This window comes from Ovis canadensis, chromosome 15 (assembly GCF_042477335.2).
Source record: "Ovis canadensis isolate MfBH-ARS-UI-01 breed Bighorn chromosome 15, ARS-UI_OviCan_v2, whole genome shotgun sequence".
In the NCBI taxonomy this organism is placed as follows: domain Eukaryota; kingdom Metazoa; phylum Chordata; class Mammalia; order Artiodactyla; family Bovidae; genus Ovis; species Ovis canadensis.
The window spans coordinates 28,911,941-28,936,555 of record NC_091259.1 but is presented as its reverse complement, the minus strand read 5'-3'; the positions used below and the strand labels follow the sequence as shown (position 1 = coordinate 28,936,555).

The following is a 24,615-nucleotide window of genomic DNA, read 5'->3' as shown; positions in this document are numbered from 1 at the left end:
AGAAGCTTCTATTTAAGGGCACAACCCAGAAATTGCAGAATGGCTTTCTTTCACAACCCATTGATTGAACTTACTCTGACATCACTCCTCACTACAAAGGGGGCTGGGAAATATAGTCTATAGATAAGTAGCCATTGACCCCTTAAAATACTGACATTTATATTACTAAGAGGAGCAAAGGGAGAATGAATATTGGAGAACAGTTAGTTGCCTCTGCACCTGTCATTTTTTCTCCAAGTTCCCTTGAGATGTAACTGATATATAGCAGGTATTAGTCTGGGCTTGCCGGGTGGTACTAGTGGTAAAGAACCTGCCTACCAATGCAGGAGACATAAGAGACACGGGTTTGATCCCTAGGTCAGGAAGATCCCCTGGAGGAGCACATGGGAACTCCAGTATTCTTGTTTGGAGAATTCCGTGGACAGAGGATCCTGGTGAACTACATTCCATAGTGTCGCAAAGAGTTGGATAGGACTTAGCTTAGCATCCACAGACACAATAGTTCAAGGAGTACAATATAAGGATTTGTTATTCAACAATAAATGGTATGTTTGGTATAAACGTGTTTGAAATAACATGTTTCCTTCTCATTACACAGTTACTATTTTTTCATGTGATAAGAACTTTCTTCTGATAAAATCTACTCTGCTAACAAATATACAATATAGTATTGTATAGTATAGTCACCATACTATAATCCCCAGTACTTATTTATCTTAAAATTGGAAGTTTCTACCTTTTGACAAACTTTACCCATTTTATTCACCCCACAACCTAAAAGATGATGCTGTTAAAGTGCCGCACTCAATATGCCAGCAATTTGGAAAACTCAGCAGTGGCCACAGGACTGGAAAAGGTCAGTTTTCATTCCAGTCCCAAAGAAAGGTAATGCCAAGAATGCTTAAACTACCACACAATTGCACTCATCTCACATGCTAGCAAAGTGATGCTCAAAATTCTCCAAGCCAGGCTTATACAGTACTTGAACCATGAACTTCCAGATGTTCCAGCTGGATTTAGAAAAGGCAGAGGAACCAGAGATCAAACTGCCAACATCTGTCGGATCACCAAAAAAGCAAGAGAGTTCCAGAAAAACATCTACTTTGCTTTATTGACTATGCCAAAGCCATTGACTGTGTGGATAACAACAAACTATGGAAAATTCTTAAAGAGATGGGAATACCAGACCACCTGACCTGCCTCCTGAGAAATCTGTATGCAGGTCAGGAAGCAACAGTTAAAACTGGACATGGAACAACAGACTGGTTCCAAATAGGAAAAGGAGAATGTCAAGGCTTTATATTGCCACCCTGCTTATTTAACTTATATGCAGAGTACATCACGAGAAATGCCAGGCTGGAAGAAGCACAAGCTGGAATCAAGATTGCCAGGAGAAACATCAATAACCTCAGATACGCAGATGACACCACCATTATGGCAGAAAGTGAAGAAGAACTAAAGAGCCTCTTAATGAAAGTAAAAGAGGAGAGTGAAAAAGTTGCCTTAAAACTCAACATTCAAATAACTAAGATCATGGCATCTGGGCCTATAACTCCATGGCAAACAGATGGGCAAAAAATGAAAACAGTAATGGGCTTTATTTTTCTGGGCTCCAAAATCACTGCAGATGGTGACTGCAAGCCATGAAATTAAAAGATGCTTGCTCCTTGGAAGTAAAGCTATGACCAACCTAGACAGCATATTAAAAAGCAGAGACATTGCTGACAAAGGTCCATCTAGTCAAAGCTATGGTCTTTCCACTAATCATGTATGGATGTGAGAGTTGGACTATTTAGAAACCTGAGCACCGAAGAATTGATGCTTTTGAATTGTGATGCTGGAGAAGACCCTTGAGAGTCCCTTGGACAGCAGGGAGATCAAGCCAGTCAATCTTAAAGGACATCATTCCTGAATATTCATTGGAAGGACTGATGCTGAAACTGAAACTCCAATACTTTGGCCACCTGATGTGAAGAACTGACTCACTGGAAAAGACCCTGATGCTGGGAAAGACTGAAGGTAGAAAGAGAAGGCGATGTTGGAGGATGAGCTCATTGAATGGCGTCACCAACTCAATGGACATGAATTTGAGCAAGCTCTGGGAGTTGGTAACAGACAGGGAAGCCTGGTGTGCTGCAGTCCATGGGGTCATGAAGAGTCGTACACAACTGAGCGAGTGAACTGAACTGAACTGAATGAAGTGTTTTATTTCATTCAGCAGAATGCTGGCAAGGTCCATCCATTTTTCACAGATGGGAAGATTTCCTTCATTCTTAGGTCTGCATAATTTCACTGTGTGTGTGTGCACACCCATGTGTCTCTGAGTGTAAAGCATCATTTTTATCCATTCTTCCATAGATGGACATGTAGGTTGGTTCCATATCCTGACTATTGTAAATACTGCTGCAATCAACAGGGAACTGTAGGTGTTTCTTCAAATCAGTGGTATTTTTCCTTTGAACAGATACCTGAAAGGGGAGTTGCTGAATCATATAAGTAGTAGTTCTATTTTAAGTTTTGAAGGAAACTCAGAGTCATTTTTCATGATGGCTGTACTAATTTACATTCACACCAACAGTGCACTAGGATTCCCTTTTCTCCGTATGCTCAACATGTTATTTCTTTTTTTTTCTATGATAACCATTCTGACAGGTATATGTGATATCACATCGTGCTGACAGGTACGCATGATATCACATTGTGGTTTTGATTTGCATTTGCCTGATGACTAGTGATGCTGAGCATCTTTTCATGTAACTGTTGACCATTTGTTCATATTCTTTGGAAAAAATGTCCACTCATTTTCCCTGCCCATTTTTAATAGGGTTGGTTTTGCCATTGAGATTTATGAGTTTCTATATTTTAGATATCAACCCCTTATCAGATATATGATTTGCAAATATTTATCCCACTTTATAGGTTGCTTTTTCACTTTGTAGATGATTTTCTTTGTTGTGAGAAAGCTTTTTAGCTTGATGCAGTCCCATTTGCTTATTTTTGCCTTGATTGTCTTGTGCTTTTGCTGTCAAATCTAAAAAATCATTTCCAAGACTGATGTCAAGGAGCTTGCCCCTATTTTTTTTTTTGGAATTTTATGGTTTCAGGTATTTTATTCAAGTCTTTAATTCATTTTGAATTTATCTTTGTGAGTGCCTGTTTAGATAAAGAAGAATGAGGGCTATGTTGTCATGACTGAACCTGAGAAAAACCTCTTTGTATTTGAAAAGTTGCTGCACACTTGTTCTTACTGAGAGGTTAGTATGAAATATGTTCTCGGTTATTTCATTTTTGACTATGAATAAGTATAATTAAACTTACTACTACTACAAAAAAAAGGAAACAACAAAAAACCTTCATGTTTAAGGAGTCTTTATTCTTTTTATAGAGATGAGGTGAGATATCTTGATGTCTGCAACTTGCCATCAAGTGGTTCAATTAAAAGATGTAAGTAAATAAGTGTATGTGTGTAGAGAGAGCAAATTGTCAAAATGTTAACCACTCATTAAATCTAGGTGGCGCTCCTTGTACTCCTTTCAATTTTTCTGTACGCTTGCAAATTTTCAAGGTAAAAACTCCAGAATAATTTCAAAGTCCTAAGTGCCCTAGGGGAGCTATGCAGAGGATAGGGCATAAAGAAAGAGCAAAGTCAGTCTAGTCTGGAGAGGGATGAATTCAGTGAAAACCTTCCAGCAGAGATAATGCTTGTGGTGAAACATGTTATGCATGCATGCTCAAACCTTCAGTCATGTCCGACTCTGTGTGACCCTATGGACTGTACCTATCAGCCTCTTCTGTCCATGAATTCTCCAGGCAAGAATACTGGAGTGGGTTGCAGCAGAACTCATGTCCTCAACCTCTGCAGAAAAGTCCATGTGGGTAGGATACAAGGGTGTGAAGCAGTCATGGAGAGGAATGAAATGAGAAGTCCTTAGTGGCCGGATTCCAAAGGACCCCTGTGCCACCCTAAAGTGTTTGGCCTTATGCTGAAGACTAAGAAAACTCACTGGAGGATTTTAAGCAGAGATGGAACCAATCTGAATGTTGGAAATCACTCCTGTATACAGGAAGTTTCCTTAGCAGAGGGTGTAGAAGTAAATAGACCAATTGCACAAATTGAGGCAGGAAATAACAAAGGCGCAAACCACAGTGATGGCAGCGGGGGTGAAGAAGAAAGAAGGAGGGACATTAATAAGAAAAAAATGGTAGGACTTAGGGGTCCATCACCTATGGAGGATGAAGAAAAAGCATCACTACTGCTTTCCATATTTTTTGATGGGCAATTGAGTATGATAACTGAGAAAGACACTATGGCAGCAGAAAGATTTGGAGGGACAGATGGTGAATTCACCTTTGAACAATATTATTGCACATATGATTCTTCCATTAGTATAGGAGTAGAATTGTGTCATAGTCTACTCAGTACCAAAAGCACCTAGCTTGCTCTCTGGCTCAGTCATTGGATGTGTTTAGTATTTGAAAGAATAGCATAGAGAATCACTTAGAACCTTGGGATTGGGAGCAATTCAGAGGTTATCTGATAATTTCTCTGGAGAAATTTGGAATTCTTTTCCAATATTGTCCCTCACCCATGTTTCCCAGCATTCTCAGTGGGTTACCTAACTCTTAGGCCACTTGCAAGGATGGGCTTGTTTTCAATTCCTCTGTCTGAGGCATGTTAACTAAAAAGAGATGATCCCTACCATTGGAAGCTATCATCCTCTTGTTAATATCATCATTTCTTAGCATCTAGGTCTCCAAAATTAGAAGTGGCACAGTATCAGGATTAATGAATCAGCTAATTTGATGGGCTTCTTTAGTCACAGGTTTTGAATAAAACTAAATATTTGTTAAAAATCGTTTAGAGGAGGTATATAAAATCTTTCTTTTTTTTCCTTTGACAATTTAATTATATTTCTTTTACAGTTTAATGAAGAAACATTAAAGGGTAACATCACAGCTTAGATAATAAATCTCCTCAGGCTTTCTTGAACCTCTTTAATTTGTTTTCTAATGTTACACCTTCTTTTATTTTTTATTTATTTTTTTAAAACATAAATTTATTTAATTCTAAGCAATGAAAAGTTTCCCTCTGAATCTTCAGCAAAATTGGGGTTAGAAAGGGAACATCGAGCTTTAACATACACAAGACAAAAATAAATCAGTGAATTAGCTCTGTAATGGGCCTTGGTTTACTGAACTCTGGGGTGTGTACTACAGATAGAAAGCAACAGGACTGCTGAGTCCCCACTCACTGACCTTGACCATCCTCAAAGGAGAAAATCAGAGCAGAAGATATTCAGTGATTAAGTTCCTTGTATCCACTGTAGCTCTTCTCTGCAGAAAAATTAAGGCCAGGAAGCTGAAAGGCAAGATACGCTCATTTTAAAAATCTTTGCTATTTTGCATAGACACTGATGTATCTGTCACAAATTGTTAAAGCAATTTGACATTCTAAGGTGTTTTCTTTATTGGCATACACATGCTTCAATATCTGATAGGCTGGAATGTAGGGTATTATCGTAAGATCTGGCACAACTCTGGGTGGCTTGGGTGCATACTTTTAATTGGATTCTCATTTTATTTTTAACTTCTGGAACAGATGGAGTCTGGGTACCAAAATAATCCCACTCTTCAATAAGTGTTTGAAAATGAGTGGTTATGATCCCATCAGTCATTTGGCCAACTCTTTTCCACATGCCCAGCCTGGGAATGAAAGTTAATTTTGTTAAAATGCAATTGCTGTGAGACTAGAATTTCAAGATTTCAGTGGATATCAGTGATGTTCACTGCTAAATTGTAAACAGGCAAATTATAAGTAGGTACAAATGTAGCATGTGATTAGCTTTCCCTGTGGTTCAGCAGTGAAGAATCCACTTGCCAATGCAGCAGGCACAAGGCTCAGGTTTGATCCCTGAGTCATGAAGATTCCCTAGATAAAGGAATGGCTACCCACTCCAGTATTCTTGCCTGGAGAATCCCATGGACAGAGGAGCCTAGCGGGCTACAGCCCATAAAGTCTCAAAGCGTTGGACACGATTGAGTGACTGAGCACACACACACACATAGGATGTGACGCTGAAGAAGGAGGCAAAAAATATTCAAGGACAAAAACATCAGGAGTATAATTGGCTATGCTGAATAAAATTAATGAAGCTACTTCATGAGCCCAGTAAAGAAACGCAGCAGCAACTCAGATCACGCAGGAGCAACAGTGGGAGGCAGCTGCCAAAGAATGCCTTGGGTTGGCCGTCCCTGTTAGCAGAATAGAAACTGGGAGAAAGTTGCAGAAAGGAGAAGAGGATCTCTGCAGAATAGGTGGAAAGGGGAACTAAGATGGTTCTCAAAATTATTTCCCCTGAACAACAGCTTATATATCAAAGAGATATAACAGATAGCAAACAACCAGGATTCTTCTAGCAGGAACTGGCTATTTGGCAAATACTGACTGGCACCCATGTGGTTGGCAAAGAAAGTGGCTGCAGAACCAGAGGAATGTTTATGGAACTGAAACAGAATAGACCTTCTCTCCTTTGGAGGGAAAAATTGTGGCTCAAACTTGCTCTAAGAGTGCCTCCAAGAGGAGGTACTTGCTCCAAGAGGACCGGGAAGTAAACCAGGTATATCTGGCTGGGCCTTTCACGTCTTCAGTTCTCCAGCCCTACAAATTGAGTAATAAGTTGGGTAGCCTTCTAAGCCTTCACCCACATCACACTCTGTATCCATGCATGCTTGAGTGCTAAGTCACTTTCAGTTCAGCTCAGTCGCTCGGTCGTGTCCGACTCTGCGACCCCATGAATTGCAGCACGCCAGGCCTTCCTGTACATCACCAACTCCCGGAGTACACTCAGACTCATGACCATCGAGTCAGTGATGCCATCCAGCCATCTCATCCTCTGTTGTCCCCTTCTCCTCTTGCCCCCAATCCCTCCCAGCATCAGAGTATTTTCCAATGAGTCAACTCTTTGCATGAGGTGGCCAAAGTACTGGAGTTTCAGCTTTAGCATCATTCCTTCCAAAGAAATCCCAGGGCTGATTTCCTTCAGAATGGACTGATTGGATCTCCTTGCAGTCCAAGGGACTCTCAAGAGTCTTCTCTAACACCACAGTTCAAAAGCATCAATTCTTCAGTGCTCAGCTTTCTTCACAGTCCAACTCTCACATCCATACATGACCACAGGAAAAACCATAGCCTTGACTAGACGGACCTTAGTCGGCAAAGTAATGTCTCTGCTTTTGAATATGCTATCTAGGTTGGTCATAACTTTTCCTCCAAGGAGTAAGCGTCTTTTAATTTCATGGCTTTAGTTGTGTCCAACTCTATAGGACCCATGGACTATAGCCCCCAGGCTCCTCTGTCCTCAGGATTCTCCAGGAAAGAATACTGGAGTGGGTTGTCATGCTTTATTCCAGGGCATCTTCTCAATCCAGGGATTGAACCTGCATGTCTTAAGTCTCCGCCTGGGAAACCCACACTCTGTAGCAACAGCACACAAATATTTCATCTGACACTCACTTCCTCATCATCACACACTGTTTGATGACTCATTCCATGAGATAGTCCTGGCCTTGGTCAGGTCTGGGGGTTTCAAGCAGCCAACTGAGCTGTTCTCTACTGTAGTAAGTGGCTTTTCTTGGGAGCGACTTTCTACTCTCTTTTAAGTGAACACTCTTTCAGACTTTGGGTGCTGTCTTAAGCACCTAACAACCTTAGCTCATTGCATCTGGCTATTTACGTACTCTACGAGGTAGGTAATTTTATTACTCCCATTTTACCAATGAGAAATTGAGGAACAATGAGGTTAAATAGCTTGCCCAAGATCAGTCAGCTAGCCTGCTACCTTCTACAATGAATGCTGTATCTCAGAGATCCTGGCGGTCCATGAACTCAGCACTGCCCCACCCAGCCTTGCAAGGGAGGCAGGAGATTTCCACATTAGTGTTTCCCACCAGGAATCTCTGTTAGGTCAGCGCTGTCTCCCGAGTCCACATCCTTCTGCATGGGTAGTCTCCTCCCATCTCCTTCTTTGGTTATGACCAATTTCCCCTTCATTGCTCCTCCCTTACATTCCCCTAAAAATGAATTTTTGTTGGTGACTATTTCTGGGCTTAGAGGATTCTTTGCAGCAGAAAATTGTCACAAAGGAGACTTTCCCAGGAGCAGCAAGCGGCTTGCCCTGTGTTCTAAGCGGAAGGACAGTGGCTCCATTTTGTCTTTGATAACATTTTATCTCTGGCTCTCAGGGGATACTGCCAGATGAGCGGAAGAAGCTTGCTATGACACGGCTGCTTTTCCCTGAAAGTGTTCAGCTCAGCTTGCAAAGGAGAATCTTTCAATCCTTTGCTCCCGGGGCCATCCACAGAATAACATAATCATGAGCAATGTGTGCCTTACAGTCTGGGTTGTTCGTCTGATAAAACCTGTGGAACTGAGGTGAGGAATGTGGAATTGGGCAATGCGTGCTCCAAGAGGAAAGTCCTCAATAGAGACCTCTTGGAGGTCTCGCCCTCAAAGGGAACAGACTCTCGCCCACTCTTCCTGCAGCATTCTGGGTTTCTTGGGTATCTTCAGAGAGAATGTGTACAGGTTGACAAGAGTCACATACACTCACACTGACATACTCTAATCTGAGTGTACTGAGTATACTAACCAGTTCTTTGTGACCCCATGGATTGTAATCCACCAGGCTCCTCTGTCCATGGGATTCTCCAGGCAAGAATACTGGAGTGGGTAGCCATCCCTTCTCCAGGGGATCTTCCTGGGTTCCAAACCCAGGTCTCCTGCATTGCAGGCAGATTCTTTACTATCTGAGCCACCAGGGAAGTCAGACCTACTAACATCTAGGAAGGAGAAACATGACATCCCTGGGAAGATACGCCTACCTCATCCCAGTTCCCCTGGAGAGAGCAGCTTGAGGAGCGGAATCAGGGCTCTGCTCATTTTCATAAACCATCCACCCACAAGGCCTCCCAGCCCTTTCAAAGTCCACCTAGCAATGAGTCCCCACCCCAGTCAACCATCTTGTGCCCTTGAAACACGGATAAGAAACAGAAATTTTAAAACTGAAGTTTTGCTTTGTTGCGTTTAACTTGAGTCAGATCAAATTCTAAGTTGCAGCACAGTTCACTGAGCGCAGGTGGCTGCGCTGAGTGTGGCTGAGGTCAGAGGCAGAAGACGAGAGTGCCAGGCTGTTGACGGCACAGGAATGGCCTGGCTGAGAGGTGCTACCCCACGTCTGAGGTCAGGGGCGATGTCCGAGAGGAGCTACCCTGCGTCCGAGGCCAGAGACGGTGCCGAAGAGGAACTACCCTGAGTCCGAGGTCAGAGGCAGCGGCCCAGAGGAGCCACCCTGTGCCCGACACCAGGGGCAGCGGCCCAGAGGAGCAACCCCACATCCAAGGAGCAATGGCTGCATGGGCACAGGAGGGCCTAGAGGAGCCAACCCACACTGAAGGTCAGGAAGGGCAGCAGTGAGGAGATACCCATCATCCAAGGTAAGGAGCAGAGGCTGTGCTATGCTGGAGCAGCTGTGAAGATATACCCCACGCCCAAGGTAAGAGAAACCCAAGTAAGATGGTAGCTGTTGCAACAGGGCATCAGAGGGCAGACACACTGAAACCATACTCACAGAAAACTAGTCAGTCTAATCACACTAGGACCACAGCCTTGTCTAACTCAATGAAACTAAGCCATGCCCACGGGGCAACCAAAAACAGGCAGGTCATGGTGGAGAGGTCTGACAGAATGTGGTCCACTGGAGAAGGGAATGGCAAACCACTTCAGTATTCTTGCCTTGAGAACTCCATGAACAGTATGAAAAGGCAAAATGATAGGATACTGAAAGAGGAACTCCCCAGGTCAGTAGGTGCCCAACATGCTACTGGAGATCAGTGGAGAAATAACTCCAGAAAGAATGAAGGGATGGAGCCAAAGCAAAAACAATACCCAGCTGTGGATGTGACTGGTGATAGAAGTAAGGTCCGATGCTGTAAATAGCAATATTGCATAGGAACCTGGAATGTCAGGTCCATGAATCAAGGCAAATTGGAAGTGGTCAGACAAGAGATGACAAGAGTGAATGTCGACATTCTAGGAATCAGCGAACTAAAATGGACTGGAGTGGGTGAATTTAACTCAGATGACCATTATATCTACTACTGCAGGCAGGAATCCCTCAGAAGAAATGGAGTAGCCATCATGGTCAACAAAAGAGTCTGAAATGCGATCTCAAAAACGACAGAATGATCTCTGTTCATCTCCAAGGCAAACCATCAATATCATGGTAATCTAAGTCTATGCCTCAACCAGTAACACTGAAGAAGCTGAAGCTGAACAGTTCTATGAAGACCTACAAGACCTTTTAGAACTAACACTCAAAAAAAATGTCCTTTTCATTATAGAGGACTGGAATGCAAAAGTAGGAAGTCAAGAAACACCTGGAGTAACAGGCAAATTTGGCCTTGGAATGTGGAATGAAGCAAGGCAAAGACTCATAGAGGTTTGCCAAGAAAATGCACTGGTCATAGCAAACACCCTCTTCCAACAACACAAGAGAAGACTCTACACATGGACATCACCAAATGGTCAACACCAAAATCAGATTGATTATATTCTTTGCAGCCAAAGATAGAGAAGCTCTATACAGTCAATAAAAACAAGACCAGGAACTGACTGTGGCTCAGATCATGAACTCCTTATTACCAAATTCAGACTCAAATTGAAGAAAGTATGACCTAAATCAAATCCCTTATGATTATACAGTGGAAGTGAGAAATAGATTTAAGGGCCTAGATCCGATAGAGAGCCTGATGAACTATGGAATGAGGTTTGTGACGCCGTACAGGAGACAGGAATCAAGACCATCCTCATGGAAAAGAAATGCAAAAAAGCAAAATGGCTGTCTGGGGAGGCCTTACAAATAGCTGTGAAAAGAAGAGAAGTGAAAAGCAAAGGAGAAAAGGAAAGATATAAGCATCTGAATGCAGAGTTTCAAAGAATAGCAAGAAGAGATAAGAAAGCCTTCTTCAGCCATCGATGCAAAGAAATAGAGGAAAACAACAGAATGGGAAAGACTAGAGATCCCTTCAAGAAAATTAGAGATACCAAGGGAACATTTCATGCAAAGATGGGTTCGATAAAGGACAGAAATGGTATGGACCTAACAGAAGCAGAAGATATTAAGAAGAGGTGGCAAGAATACACAGAAGAACTGTACAGAAAAGACCTTCACGACCCAGATAATCATGATGGTGTGATCACTCACCTAGAGCCAGACATCGTGGAATGTGAAGTCAAGTGGGTCTTAGAAAGCATCACTACGAACAAAGCTAGTGGAGATGATGGAATTCCAGTTGAGCTATTTCAAATCCTCAACGATGATGCTGTGAAAGTGCTGCACTCAATACGCCAGCAAATTTGGAAAACTCAGCAGTGGCCACAGGACTGGAAAAGGTCAGTTTTCATTCCAATCCTAAAGAAAGGCAATGCCAAATAATGTTCACACTACCACATAATTGCACGCATCTCACATGCTAGTAAAGTAATGCTCAAAATTCTCCAAGCCAGGCTTCAGCAATATGTGAACCGTGAACTCCCTGATGTTCAAGCTGGTTTTAGAAAAGGCAGAGGAACCAGAGATCAAACTGCCAACATCTGCTGGATCATGGAAAAAGCAAGAGAGTTCCAGAAAAACATCTATTTCTGCTTTATTGACTATTCCAAAGCCTTTGATTGTGTGGATCAATAAACTGTGGAAAATTCTGAAAGAGATGGGAATACCAGACCACCTGACCTGCCTCTTGAGAAACCTGTATGCAGGTTAGGAAGCAACAGTTAGCACTGGACATGGAACAACAGACTAGTTCCAAATAGGAAAAGGAGTCCGTCAAGGCTGTATATTGTCACCCTGCTTATTTAACTTATATGCAGAATACATCATGAGAAACGCTGGACTGGAAGAAGCACAAGCTGGGATCAAGATTGCCGGGAGAAATATCAATAATCTCAGATATGCAGATGACAGCACCCTTATGGCAGAAAGTGAAGAGGAACTAAAAATCCTCTTAATGAGAGTGAAAGAGGAGAGTGAAAAAGTTGGCTTAAAGCTCAACATTCAGAAAACGAAGATCATGGCATCCGGTCCCATCACTTCATGGGAAATAGATGGGGAAACAGTGGACACAGTGTCAGACTTTATTTTTCTGGGCTCCAAAATCACTGCAGATGGTGATTGCAGCCATGAAATTAAAAGACGCTTACTCCTTGGAAGAAAAGTTATGACCAACCTAGATAGCATATTCAAAAGCAGAGACATTACTTTGCCGACTAAGGTCTGTCTAGTCAAGGCTAAGGTTTTTCCAGTGGTCATGTATGGATGTGAGAGCTGGACTGTGAAGAAGGCTGAGTGCTAAAGAATTAATGCTTTTGAACTGTGGTGTTGGAGAAGACTCTTGAGAGTCCCTTGGACTGCAAGGAGATCCAACCAATCCCTTCTGAAGGAGATCAGCCTTGGGATTTCTTTGGAAGGAATGATGTTGAAGCTGAAACTCCAATACTTTGGCCACCTCATGAGAAGAGTTGACTCATTGGAAAAAACTTTGATGCTGGGAGGGATTGAGGGCAGGAGGAGAAGGGGATGACAGAGGATGAGATGGCTGGATGGCATCACTAACTCGATGGACGTGAGTCTGAGTGAACTCCGGGAGTTGGTGATGGACAGGGAGGCCTGGTGTGCTGCGATTCATGGGGTCACAAAGAGTCAGACATGACTGAGCACCTGAACTGAACTGAACTCTCACTGATCCCATACGCAAGGAAGGCTTCTGATACAGGATTTATCTGCCTTATCTGGGCAAATCCCAAAGGAGCAGGGAAAGGGGAGGAAGGTTTATTCTTTTATGTAAACTTGTTCGTTTCTATTCTCACAAACTTGTGAGACCATGGGAAAGCAGGGACTGAATTCCCATTTCCTAGTGTTGAGTGGGCACTCAGTCTACATTTGTTGAAAAGACAATGCATGGTTTCCCCAAGAACAACCAGGGAGAAACATTCTCTTCTCTCTCAAATTCTTTTCAAAGACAAGTATGTCCTATCAAAAGTGCTGGGTAACTACTCAGAACTACCTGGGCAACCACCTTGACAGTAGTTCACCCAGTCTCTGCAGGTGGGATTTCCACTGGGGCCCAAAGAGAACTACAAAGAAAGGATGGCATCCTTGCAACCAATTGCCAATCCAGGCAAGACATACCCAGAGACTGCAGCCACCAATGAATTCCCTGTAATAAAACACTGTTCAGAGTTGAGAGGCCAGGCCCGAGTCACAGCAGAAGCCATAGTCCGTCCTTTGAGGTCTGAAAGGTAAACGAAAAGTATCCAAAGTTATGTTATCTCAAACATGCTCAAAACATAACCCATCCATCCTCCTCTCAAAACTTCTGCTCATTCACATTCAGGAGCTCCCTTTCTGTGACCTCAGGCCTCCAATTACTGGCAGGAGAAGCCAGGGAACATTTGACTCTGTGCTAAGTCCATTGATTTTATCTATTAAATGTTTCTGCCCTTTCTCCTAACCTGTGAAATGCTTCTGGATTCCAACCCTCCCCCTACACTGACCTCAGGGCTTGCGTCCTAGTTCAGGACAGTTTTCTCTCATCTGGGTCTCATCTGGGTTCCCATCTCCTAATACATCCCCTTTCCTCCAGGCCTTCCCCCTTCCAGTTAGTCTCCCTCCTTCAGACAGAATGCTCTTCCTGAAACATACATCTTCTTCAGCCCCTGAAATAGACCCAGTCACCCAGAGACCCAAATTCAATCAGCGTGACCCACAATGAGGCGTGCGGTGCTCACTTTCCCAGCTCCTCACACTTCACGCTCTAACAGCGCCCAGGGCTCTGTCGTTACCACCTGTGCTTGGCTGTTCACGCTTTCATGACTGCCTTGCTCTGTTCTCTCTGTTAGCCTTCTCATCTGCTTCCTCTGAGTATTTCTGTAGATTTAATTTTTCATTTAATAATAGATGAGTCAAGCATGCAGACCACCTTCAAAGACCACACTGGATTTTCAGAACTTATTTACAAACTCCATATGAATCAGCTTAAAGGGCTGACATTAGGATTAAATAAGATGGAGTGGGTGAGGGGCTTAGCAGACCATCGGGATGTTCTCCACAGCCTAGATCCCGTGATGGAGAGCAGTAACCTTTCTCCCTCATTGCAAGACCCTCAACACCCATATCAGGCCAAGTAGAAGGCAATTTAATAAATATCTATTAAATGGGCAAAAAAAAGAAATTCATTATAAAATGCCTGATTTTCCAAATTTTTACCTCTGCCTGAACATGAGACATGTATTCCACAATTCATAAATGAAAAGCTTACAATGCAAATAAATGCTCACTGAGATAATAATTAAGCAGGAACCCATAATAATAATAATAATAAGCTATTAAATGTTCAAATTTTAAAAATCAAATAGCAAGCTATTTCTGGTAAAATGTTGCACTTTGCATCCTCCCAAAACCCACAATTCAAATCAGCTAGAAACATTGAATGAAAACTAACAATTTTTTTTCATAAAGGGAAAATTTCTACTTAACCACATAAAATTTAGAAACATTTAAATGATAAAGAATGTCCTAAACAAAATAACAAATGATAAAAGGAGATTATGAAACAAAAACAAATGGTTATAAAATGTCACTCCCCTGAAACAAAATTTTGATGAGTTTAGCTTGGAATACTGTTATTGCTGTTTAGGACTGAGTCTGTGTGTTGTTTTAAAACCCAATCAAATTTTATTGAAGTAAATATTACATTACTTGGACAGATTTCTAATAACAACTCATAACATATGGGAATAGTCTTCCCTGTTTTAGAAGTCTCATGTGGTCAAACTTTAATGAGGGTTTAAGTAACAGTGGACCTCTTTTTCAATCAAAATACAATACTGATACTATCTAATTCTGTTGAGTTTAATGAAGTGGAAATAATATATTCATAAGAATTACATCAACAGCCTTATGAGTATATGATGAATATATACTGTATATTAAAACACTATCTTAGGAATGAAAAGTCCTATCAAACTTTAATAAGAGTAAATGTAGTAAAAATTGAGTAATAGCAATCCAGTTTAAGAGAGAAGAACCAAAATCTCTTATCAAGAAACACAAAGAGGAAAAGGTCCTGCTCAGTTGAACCTGTGTGTGAGCCTGGATCCTTCCTGAGGCCCAGCCAAACCAGGAGATGGCTGGGCTTTCTCGCCCTCTGCCCAGCACTGCTTGTTGGACAGCATGGGCAAAAAAGCCTCTTGGAGAAAGTTGGCATTGGTCCAGCAGAGGTCCAGTGAGGGGGGCCAAGAGGAAACGGCTGGCTCTCTCCCATATCCCAACCACCACACAGGCTGCCCCATTCCAACCAGACACCCTACTGAGACCGTCCCAAGACACAGGGCCTCCGGAAGCAGTGAAATGACTGGTGGGCTCAGACATGTTCGTGAGATTCAGGTGTTGACGTTCCCTCCTGTCTGTTTGTGTCGTGACCTTTCATGGTGACCTTCCTGTCAGCACTCAGATCTTCCCAACTGAAATGTCTCCTGGGCCTGTTCACTCTGAGCCCCTTCTCACCCCCACCCCACTGCCAAATCCCCCAACAAATCTGGCTAGGCTCTGGGCCCACGATGACTGGGAACCTTTTCATCTGCAAATTAAACTCCCACTTTCCAACTGGGCTTGTGGTGAGAACTGTGCAAACTTGACAAGGTTAAGCTGTTCAGTTTGTTCAATGGCCTTGGACAGCACAGTGTTCTCCAAACTTTTCCAAGTCCCAGAGATATATCTAAATTATCTAACTTGTGAGAACAAGACCGCTCAGGAGAGAAAACTTCTTTCTCTTTCAGAATGAGCTTCAGAATCAAGGGTTCACTTTCCAAAGGCAAGCTTGTGCTCTGACTTTTGGCTAAAACTTGACCAGGGAACAAAGAAAAACAATTAAAATGTTTCGAGGTTGGAAGCTCAGTAAGCATTTCCAGTTGGGCTTAATTCAATGGTTAGATGAGTCTGATCAAGATCACATAACTCAGTAGATGTAGAAATGTGCTTCTTTTTTTAAAACTGGGCCTGAGCTTTCAGAGCACTAGTCCTGCCTTTTCAGGGCTGATTATACATTGTGGGCAGCTAGGCTGGGGTTTGTGGGGAGCTGTCTGGAAACATCTGTATGGGATCTTCTGTTTGGAAATGGCCTGTCTGTCACCTCTTTCCTCGACCCACAGCACTGGCTCTGAAGTTTAGAGCCACGATGAGAATTCTCTGTGGAAATCTGCAGCTACTCAGCCCTCACTTGGTGCCACATGGAGTGCAGATTTGGCAGAAGTCCCCCGAAATGTTAAACTCAGAATCTATTGGAGCCAATACTGATTTGTCAGCCTTTGTTCTTTTTCATTCCCTAAGATCTTCAGGCTTTAAAACACCCAGGAGCCAGATAAAGAGGTGTGTCATTGAAACCACTTTATTAAAAGCTGATGGGTGCTGCAGCTCCCACCTAGTCACTCACTCATTCATTCTTTGATGGAGAGCATGTTTGATACAAGGCTCAGTGGTTGGTTCTGTGGGAGATACCTCTCTCAGGGGCTCTCTATCACCCCTAGAACCTGCTTTACCACTGCATTTTCTCCACTTTGGTTAATCTCAAAACTTCTCTGGGAATATAGCCTTTCCACAAAGATTGAGCACCCCAGAGGATAGCAGGACTGTGTGAAATGTTCCAGGCTGTGCTCAGTGAAATCCTTCCATTAAATCTTTCAGCCTTTATCAAGAGAACATTCCAAGCTGTTCTCCACAGCTGCCTCCCAACCAGAGGGAATGGTGGCCGCCACCAGGGGCTTGTCTGACACCCCCTGCCCATTTGTATTAGACTCGGAGGGCAGTGAGCAATGTCACTCTGTCCTCTCAGAGGCCTTTGCCATGGCAGCAGGGGCATGGTATTTCTGCTTCTCCACTAGCAAATACCTGCCCCAGAGTCCTGTTCATCCATTTGGTCCCCAGGAAGATGACAGTTTTCACAGATTAAAAAAAAAAAAAAAAAAAGAAAGAAAAGAGCTGGTGCTCTTACTGTCCCTGGACTAAGTCTTGTACTGTTGTTTCTGAACACATCATTCATATGCCCATGGCCTCCGTTTCTCATTTAAACCAAAGTGAAATATTAACTTTTTCTACAGGATGCTTGGGGCTGGTGCACGGGGATGATCCAGAGAGATGATATGGGGTGGGAGGTGGGAGGGGGGTTCAGGATTGGGAACTCATGTACACCCGTGGCGGATTCATGTCAATTTATGGCAAAACCCATACAGTATTGTAAAGTAAAATAAAGTAAAAATAAAAATTAAATAAATAAATAAAATAATAAAAAATAAAAGAAAATTAAAAAAAAACTTATTCTGGGAATTCCCTAAACTTTATGCCCTATACACTGTCTGGTACTTTATGGGTACTCAAAGAATGTATTTACTGAGTGAATAGGCTGTTCAGGACATGAAACATGGTACACAGAAGAAGAATGTATGTGGGAGGTGAGAGCATGAATTCCACTTTAATTTTGGACAGAGTGGGTTAGAAACGTTCGAAGGACAGCCCGCATAGGTGACTAGTTGATAGTTACAAAGAGGAGTCTACAGATCAAGAAAAACGCCAGGGCATCTCCTCCTCTGAGAAGCTCACCTGTGGGTCACCTTCCCCAAGCTCAGGGTGAAATGCCTGTGCACACCTCTCACAGTGATTACCTGTGATTGTTTTCTTTATCTCCATCTTTAGAGTATAGGAACCTTGAGGCCAGAGGCTGTATCTTGCCTAACAGTTTTGTCCCCAGGACCTGGAATGGTCCATGGGACAAGGCAGATACTCAATATTGGTTGAGTAGATCATCAAATGAATAGTTATTATTGTAAAAGTAAATTATTCCTCAAACCCTGAGCACTGTTCTTCACCCACACTCTCCCCCAACACCCCACGTTGTTTCAAGGTCTGTCAATTCTGCTTTTTTCTCCAGGATGTCATAAAGCTTATCTCGATGGTGACAACAACCCCTGACAAACCCAACTGTTTCCAGTTGATAGCTTGCAATGAACGGTGCTGGTATTCATGGTCTCTGAAGGAGATTTAACTCCGGGAACAAAGACATAGTCTCGGTCACTCAGATCTTTGTGTATACTTTTATTTAAAGTGAAAGTGACAGAAAAAGCTTCTGACATGTACATCACAAGGGGGTAGGAGAGTGCCTACTTCATTAGCAGGCCTCATGTACTTCTCAACTGGCTGCTAAGAAAAGATAAAAAGAACACTTCAAGGCTGTAAAAGTTTTACCAGACCCTCTCCCAAGTCATATTTCCTGAGATAACTTTGGCACAAGATTAGCCAGGGAGAAGAGGTTCCAGGCAATGACTCTGGGTGAGATATACTGTTGCTGTGTAATCAGGAGTAAAAGCCTTGAGGAACAGGTTCCCAGGCAAGATTTGTTAACAATTATAATTATTAACATACAGTCTAAGAAAAGCATTTCCATGAGTAAGACATTGTACTAAGTGATGGTTAGTTCCAGACCTAAAGAAAGGCCAGTTCTCAGGCAAGATACATTGTTGCACAAGGCTTAAGGAAAGCATGAGGGAGAAAGTCACCTCCTCCTTAAAAGGCCCTGGACTGCCTGCCTAAGCTTTAACCCTCTCACAGTCTTGCCTCTGCTCTGGAATTCACCCTCAACTCTTCTCCAAAAATGACCTTGCCAAATGGAGCTCTACCTCGGGTAACTTTTTGGCTTAGAAGCCTGGAATGGATTTTCATTTCTTTCGAGATAAAACCTAAACCATTTTCTGAGGCATGAAAGGTCCTTTTTAGGATCTGTTTCTGTTAACCATCCTTCCTGAACCTCTACATTTTCCAGGCTCCAGAGTCAGAGAAACTTAGGTTCCCAGCTCAACTGTTTGTTCACAAAAGTGCAAGGGTAACTTTTGTTCATCTAGAGCTCAATTTCATCAACTTCAAAATGGGTAAACAGTGATGACCTATTTCTGAGATTATTATGAGGATCAAAAACAAGCAATTAGACAAACATGTTAGACACTTAGCAGAGTAACTATAGCAGTGAGAGTTAAATAAATTTTCTTATTATGGAAACCTCCTTTTTTTGTTCAACATTCCTTGCCCACTGTCTCTCCTTTGTGTCCCATCATAGTGTTTCTCCTGTATTCCCTTCTTTGTCTAGGTAATTCTTCAAGATTTAAGATTTAGCTCAAATTTCATCATTAAGAACGTCTTTCTTGGGCCTAGCATCCTGGGTAAAAGTTTTATGGGTTCCTTAAGAACTGTTTGTCTACCCCATTTTGCCCAGTGTACAGTTTTTTAATAAATGAAAATGAATTACTGGCTTCATCTACCTCTTCCACTATACTATGAGGTCCTCAAAGGCAAAAGAACATTTCACATGGTACCTAGTGCCCCACAAGCATTCAGTTAATGTTTTAGGAAGGAATGAACAAAGGAAGAAAGAAAAGAAGGCAGAAGGGAAGGAAGGAAGGAGGGAAGAACCTTTAAGAGAGATAGGGAATGCAAAAGAAAAGGAGGTCTTCGCAGGAAGATGATGTTCAGTTTAAGAGATATTGAGCTGCTTTGCAGACATGGGTTTACAGTCTGGAGCTCAAGAGAAAGACCAAGGAAAAAGATGTAGACTCAGATGGTGTCACATATGGACGGTGAATGAAGGCATAAAAGTATATTTGCAATTGCTCTGAGATGTTAGAGAGAGACAAAGACAAGGAAGGATTGACTCTTGGGAGAAGCCAATATTTAAGGGGCAGGCACAAGAAAGCCCAGCAAAGGAGAACGTTCTTCCTTCTTTGAAACTAAGTATAGTTTCAAAATTCCTCTCTTGTTACCTGAATAAGATTTCAGGAAGAACATTCCCTCTCACCTTCAAGGAGCAAAAAACTAGGCTAAGTAAATGTTATTGAGTCATATGCCAAACAGCTGTATCCTTCTTCAGCCCTATTGCTCACCACTATTCCACAAGAAACTTTGTGTTTGGCCAAGTCTCCCTGCCTTCCCCAATTATACATTTCTACCTTTCAGTCTTAGAGTCTTTGCTTGTGCCAACCTTCCTGTTAATTGTCTTCACTCTTTATTTATCTGTTCAACCTCCAGTGATTCTAAGAACCACCGCCTCCACGAGGCCTTTCTCCATCATTCCTCTGAACTCTGACATCTCTCTCTCACATCTATGGATTTCTGTGTCCCACACTGACTTTGTCTTGTTTGTTGGTTTGGATGTTCTCAAAATGACCCACCAGCTAGACTGGTGTGCTTTGAGGCTAGAAGCTATATCCTCAGACAGTGTTTCACATCTTAAGTCCCTAAACTCATAAGTAGACAGTATGTGCACACTCTCATCTCCCTTACCGTGAGAGCTTCTTCCCCTCTACCTTTCTAGAGACTCTGGGCTGGCCTGGAAGTAGAGCTCTGACTACCACATGGGTGGTCTGGCATTGTCTGGATGAGCAATAGAGCTCCTGAACACTTAAAGATTCTCGTGGCTTCAAAGAGTTAAAACACCTCTTGGGGGCGTCCAATTTCGGAGAGCTAGCTCTTCCAAAGCCAAAGTTAGCAAAGATAATTCACTACTAAATCAGAAAATTCTGTTAAATTCAGATGAGTGCAGTGCAAAGAATGTTGGCAAACAGAATGCTTTTATAAAAAATGGGTTGAGTGGATGACTTAGGGATACAAATTGGATTCTTAATCCTGATAACGTTGGAGTCTGGCATACAGAGTCTGACTACTGGGGACAAGTGTGTCTGTGGGCTGAGGAGGAGCAGACTGGGGTGGGGTGGGGTAGGGGCTCCAGGTAAAGCCACTCCATCTGATCACAGACAAGCTGGGCTGGAGGGTACTGAGAGTGGCCTCCTGGCTGCAGCTATCCCAGGGCCCCACTTGCACATGGTGTGCTGAGAACAGACAGGTCCCTAATTCCAAAGCCCAGGACCATACCCCACACTTGGCCTGAACTCTAATGAGTTTGTAGATTTCTGGGTATTCCCAGAGCTTGACAGAAATCCCACACTTTCATTCTTAATGAAAATTCCTTTTAAAATGATCTATTTAAGACAAACACAGTCATTGCCAGTCTTGCTCTACATAAGGCTGCATTGTCAGCTGGAACATAATGTCCAAACACAAGGGGACGATAACCATGACCAACACTTAGTGGATAATGACAATGGGCCAGGCAAGCAAGGCATTAGGGCATTTACAGACACCATCACAGCCATGAAAGGTGGGGGTTATTTCCTCAATCTTGCAGAGTAGAAAACAGTGGAGATGGATCTTAAAGCAAACCAGACTTACTCTCAAATCTCAATGCCACCATTTTTTTTCATTGAAATCTTTCCTGAGGGCTGACTGTGTGCCTAGCATTGATCTAGGGAGTTCCCACTAAGGAAGGGCAAGGAAGCAATGATAAAGCAAATGATAAACCCTATCATTTTAAATAAAGCAATTATAAATAAAAACAATGTGTTGTGATTGGGAGGGTGGCGAGTGGCCAGGGACAATTTTAGATGGCAGTGTATCCTAGGTCGCAAACCACTTATTTGTTGGGAAAATCTACTTAACTTCTCTGGGCCTCAGTGTTCTCATCAAACATGGGTACATGAAAAGTACCCATCTTGGGGTCACTGTGAGTATTAAGTGAGTGGTGAAGTTCCCAGCGCACAGTAGGTACTTGCTAAGTGCTGGATCATAGCTATTATAAGGTTATCATTCACAGGTCTCCCCTTTCCTTCAAACACACTTGTCTCTGATTACATATTATCTCATTCATTTCCAAGTTATTTCTATGGAGGTTTGGGTGTTCCCAGAGCTATCTCCTATTTTTGTAAATTTATCCTCATTTCTTATCCCCCTGTGTCCTTGGTCCCTGGGTTGCCAGTGACAGAACAAGGGCCTTGAAAAGTGTTGCTGGCTCCAGGATGACTGAGAGGGAGAGAGAGGAGAGACAAAGGGGTGAGGAATCCCTATTACGATAGGGACTCAGCTGCATGAGTTTTTAAACTTCCCTGTCCTAGACTCTATCTTGTCTTCCTCCATCACAACCTATCACAGGGCCTGAGGAAGAAAGTCTTATTAAATATAAGTGCTTCCTCTTGAGAAAAGCAGGGACACCTGTTATTCAGTCAACAGAGGCCAGCCTGTTGGCCTGTTAGCTCCACAGATTACTTCTCAGAATCAGGAGTTTGAAGAACTAGGCCAGAGATAGGATGGCTTAGAGGAGGACCCAGAGAGCAGGCAGAGAAGAAGCAAGTCAGCCTGGCCCAAGGGTGCAGGGGAAAGAGACGAGAGCTTCCACCAGGAAACTCCACCTGTCCTCAGGAGGCCCCAGAGCCACTGAGAGGCTTCTGCAGAAAAAAGCTGTAGTGAGAGGCTGCTGACAGGGGTGGCCAGAGCCTTCCACCTCAGCCTTGAGGGCTGTCACAGTCTCTGCCTTCTTTTTCTTCAGGCTTAGAAAAAGCCATGCAGGTTTTGGGACTAGACAGATCTGAGTTCAAATCTAGCTCACAACTTACTACCATTTTGCCTGTAAGAGGTTACTAAACTTTTCTGAATCTCTGTCATCTATAAATGGTATTATGACCCTCTACCTCCCAAAACTGGTATGCAGATTATTTATTCATGAGATGAGCCAAAACTCATTTTCATCAGGGAAGTGCACATTCAGCACTCAAAAAAAAAAAAAAAGTTTCTTCCTCCTTTTAGATATGAAAGCCAGGTTTAAATAATTTTGTCTCCCATGAGTTCAGAATGGCTTTCCCAGTGGCTCAGACAGTAAAGAATCTTCCTGCAATGCAGGAGACTCAGGTTCGATCCCTGGGTTGGGAAGATCCCCTGGAAAAGGAAATGACAATCCACTCTAGTATTATTGCCTGGAGAATCCCATGGACAGAGGACCCTGGCAGGCTACAGTCCATGGGGTCACAAAGAGTCGGACATGACTGAGGGACTAAGCGGGCATGCATGAGTTCATATATGGCTGTGGTACCTACTGATATGAGCAATTTAAAGAGTATGATGACAAGTCCAGGTAATGCCACTGGGCATGATGTTATTCATTCAACTCATACTCTTCAAACATCCTTTGTGTGCTACCTGTGCAGATGCCTTTTCATCCTGTTCATGGGGCTCTCAAGGCAAGAATACTGAAGTGGTTTGCCATTCCCTTCTCCAGTGGACCACATTCTGTCAGACCTCTCCACCATGACCCGCCCGTCTTAGGTTGCCCGGCAGGCATGGCTTGGTTTCAGTGAGTTAGACAAGGCTGTGGTCCTACTGTGATTAGATTGACTAGATTTCCATGATTATGGTTTCAGTGTGTCTGCCCTCTGATGCCCTCTTGCAACACCTACCATCTTACTTGGGTTTCTCTTACCTTGGGCGTGGGGTATCTCTTCATGGCTGCTCCAGCAAAGCACAGCTGTTGCTCCTTACCTTGGACGAAAGGTATCTCTTCACCACCGCCTTTCCTGGCCTTCAATGTGGGATAGCTCCTCTAGGCCCTCCTGCACCAGAGCAGCCCCCACTCCTTGGACGTGGGTTGATCTTCCCGGCTGCCGCCCCTGGCCTCGTACGCGGGGTGGCTCCTCCAGACCATTGCCCCCGACCTCAGACACGGGGTAGCTCTCCTCAGCCGCGCTGAGTGCACTGGGCATCGCAGCCACTTGCGCTGTTCCAAATAGGAAAAGGAGTGCATCAAGGCTGTATATTTGACAATATTACAAATATTTAACTTATTTAACTTATATGCAGAGTACATCATGAGAAACGCTGGGCTGGAAGAAGCACAAGTTGGAATCAAGAATGTCGGGAGAAATATCAATAACCTCAGATATGCAGATGACACCACCCTTATGGCAGAAAGTGAAGAGGAACTGAAAAGCCTCTTGATGGAAGTGAAAGAGGAGAGTGAAAAAGTTGGCTTAAAGCTCAACATTCAGAAAATGAAGATCATGGCATCCAGTCCCATCACTTCATGGAAAATAGATGGGGAAACAGTGGACACAGTGTCAGACTTTATTTCTGGGGGCTCCAAAATCACTGCAGATGGTGATTGCAGCCATGAAATTAAAAGACACTTACTCTTTGGAAGAAAAGTTATGACCAACCTAGATAGCATATTCAAAAGCAGAGACATTACTTTGCTGACTAAGGTCCGACTAGTCAAGGCTATGGTTTTTCCTGTGGTCATGTATGGATGTGAGAGTTGGACTGTGAAGAAGGCTGAGCACTGAAGAATTGATGCTTTTGAACTGTGGTGTCGGAGAAGACTCTTGAGAGTCCCTTGGACTGCAAGGAGATCCAACCAGTCTATTCTAAAGAAGATCAGCCCTTGGTGTTCTTTGGAAGGAATGATGCTAAAGCTGAAACTCCAGTACTTTGGCCACCTCATGCGAAGAGTTGACTCATTGGAAAAGACTGATGCTGGGAGGGATTGGGGGCAGGAGGAGAAGGGGATGACAGGGGATGAGATGGCTGGATGGCATCACTGACTTGATGGAAGTGAGTCTGAGTGAACTCTGGGAGTTGTTGA

General features: G+C 43.1%; 1 long non-coding RNA gene across 1 annotated transcript; it reads right to left on the bottom strand.

Moving 5' to 3' along the window:
* Positions 1 to 5,023: 5,023 nt before the first annotated feature.
* LOC138421133 (uncharacterized) lies at positions 5,024 to 23,751 on the bottom strand. Its single transcript, XR_011249417.1, has 3 exons — positions 23,517 to 23,751; positions 13,245 to 13,347; positions 5,024 to 5,359 (listed from the first exon to the last, which is right to left on the bottom strand). It is a non-coding gene; the product is annotated as an uncharacterized lncRNA (long non-coding RNA).
* Between the last annotated feature and the right edge of the window lie 864 nt (positions 23,752 to 24,615).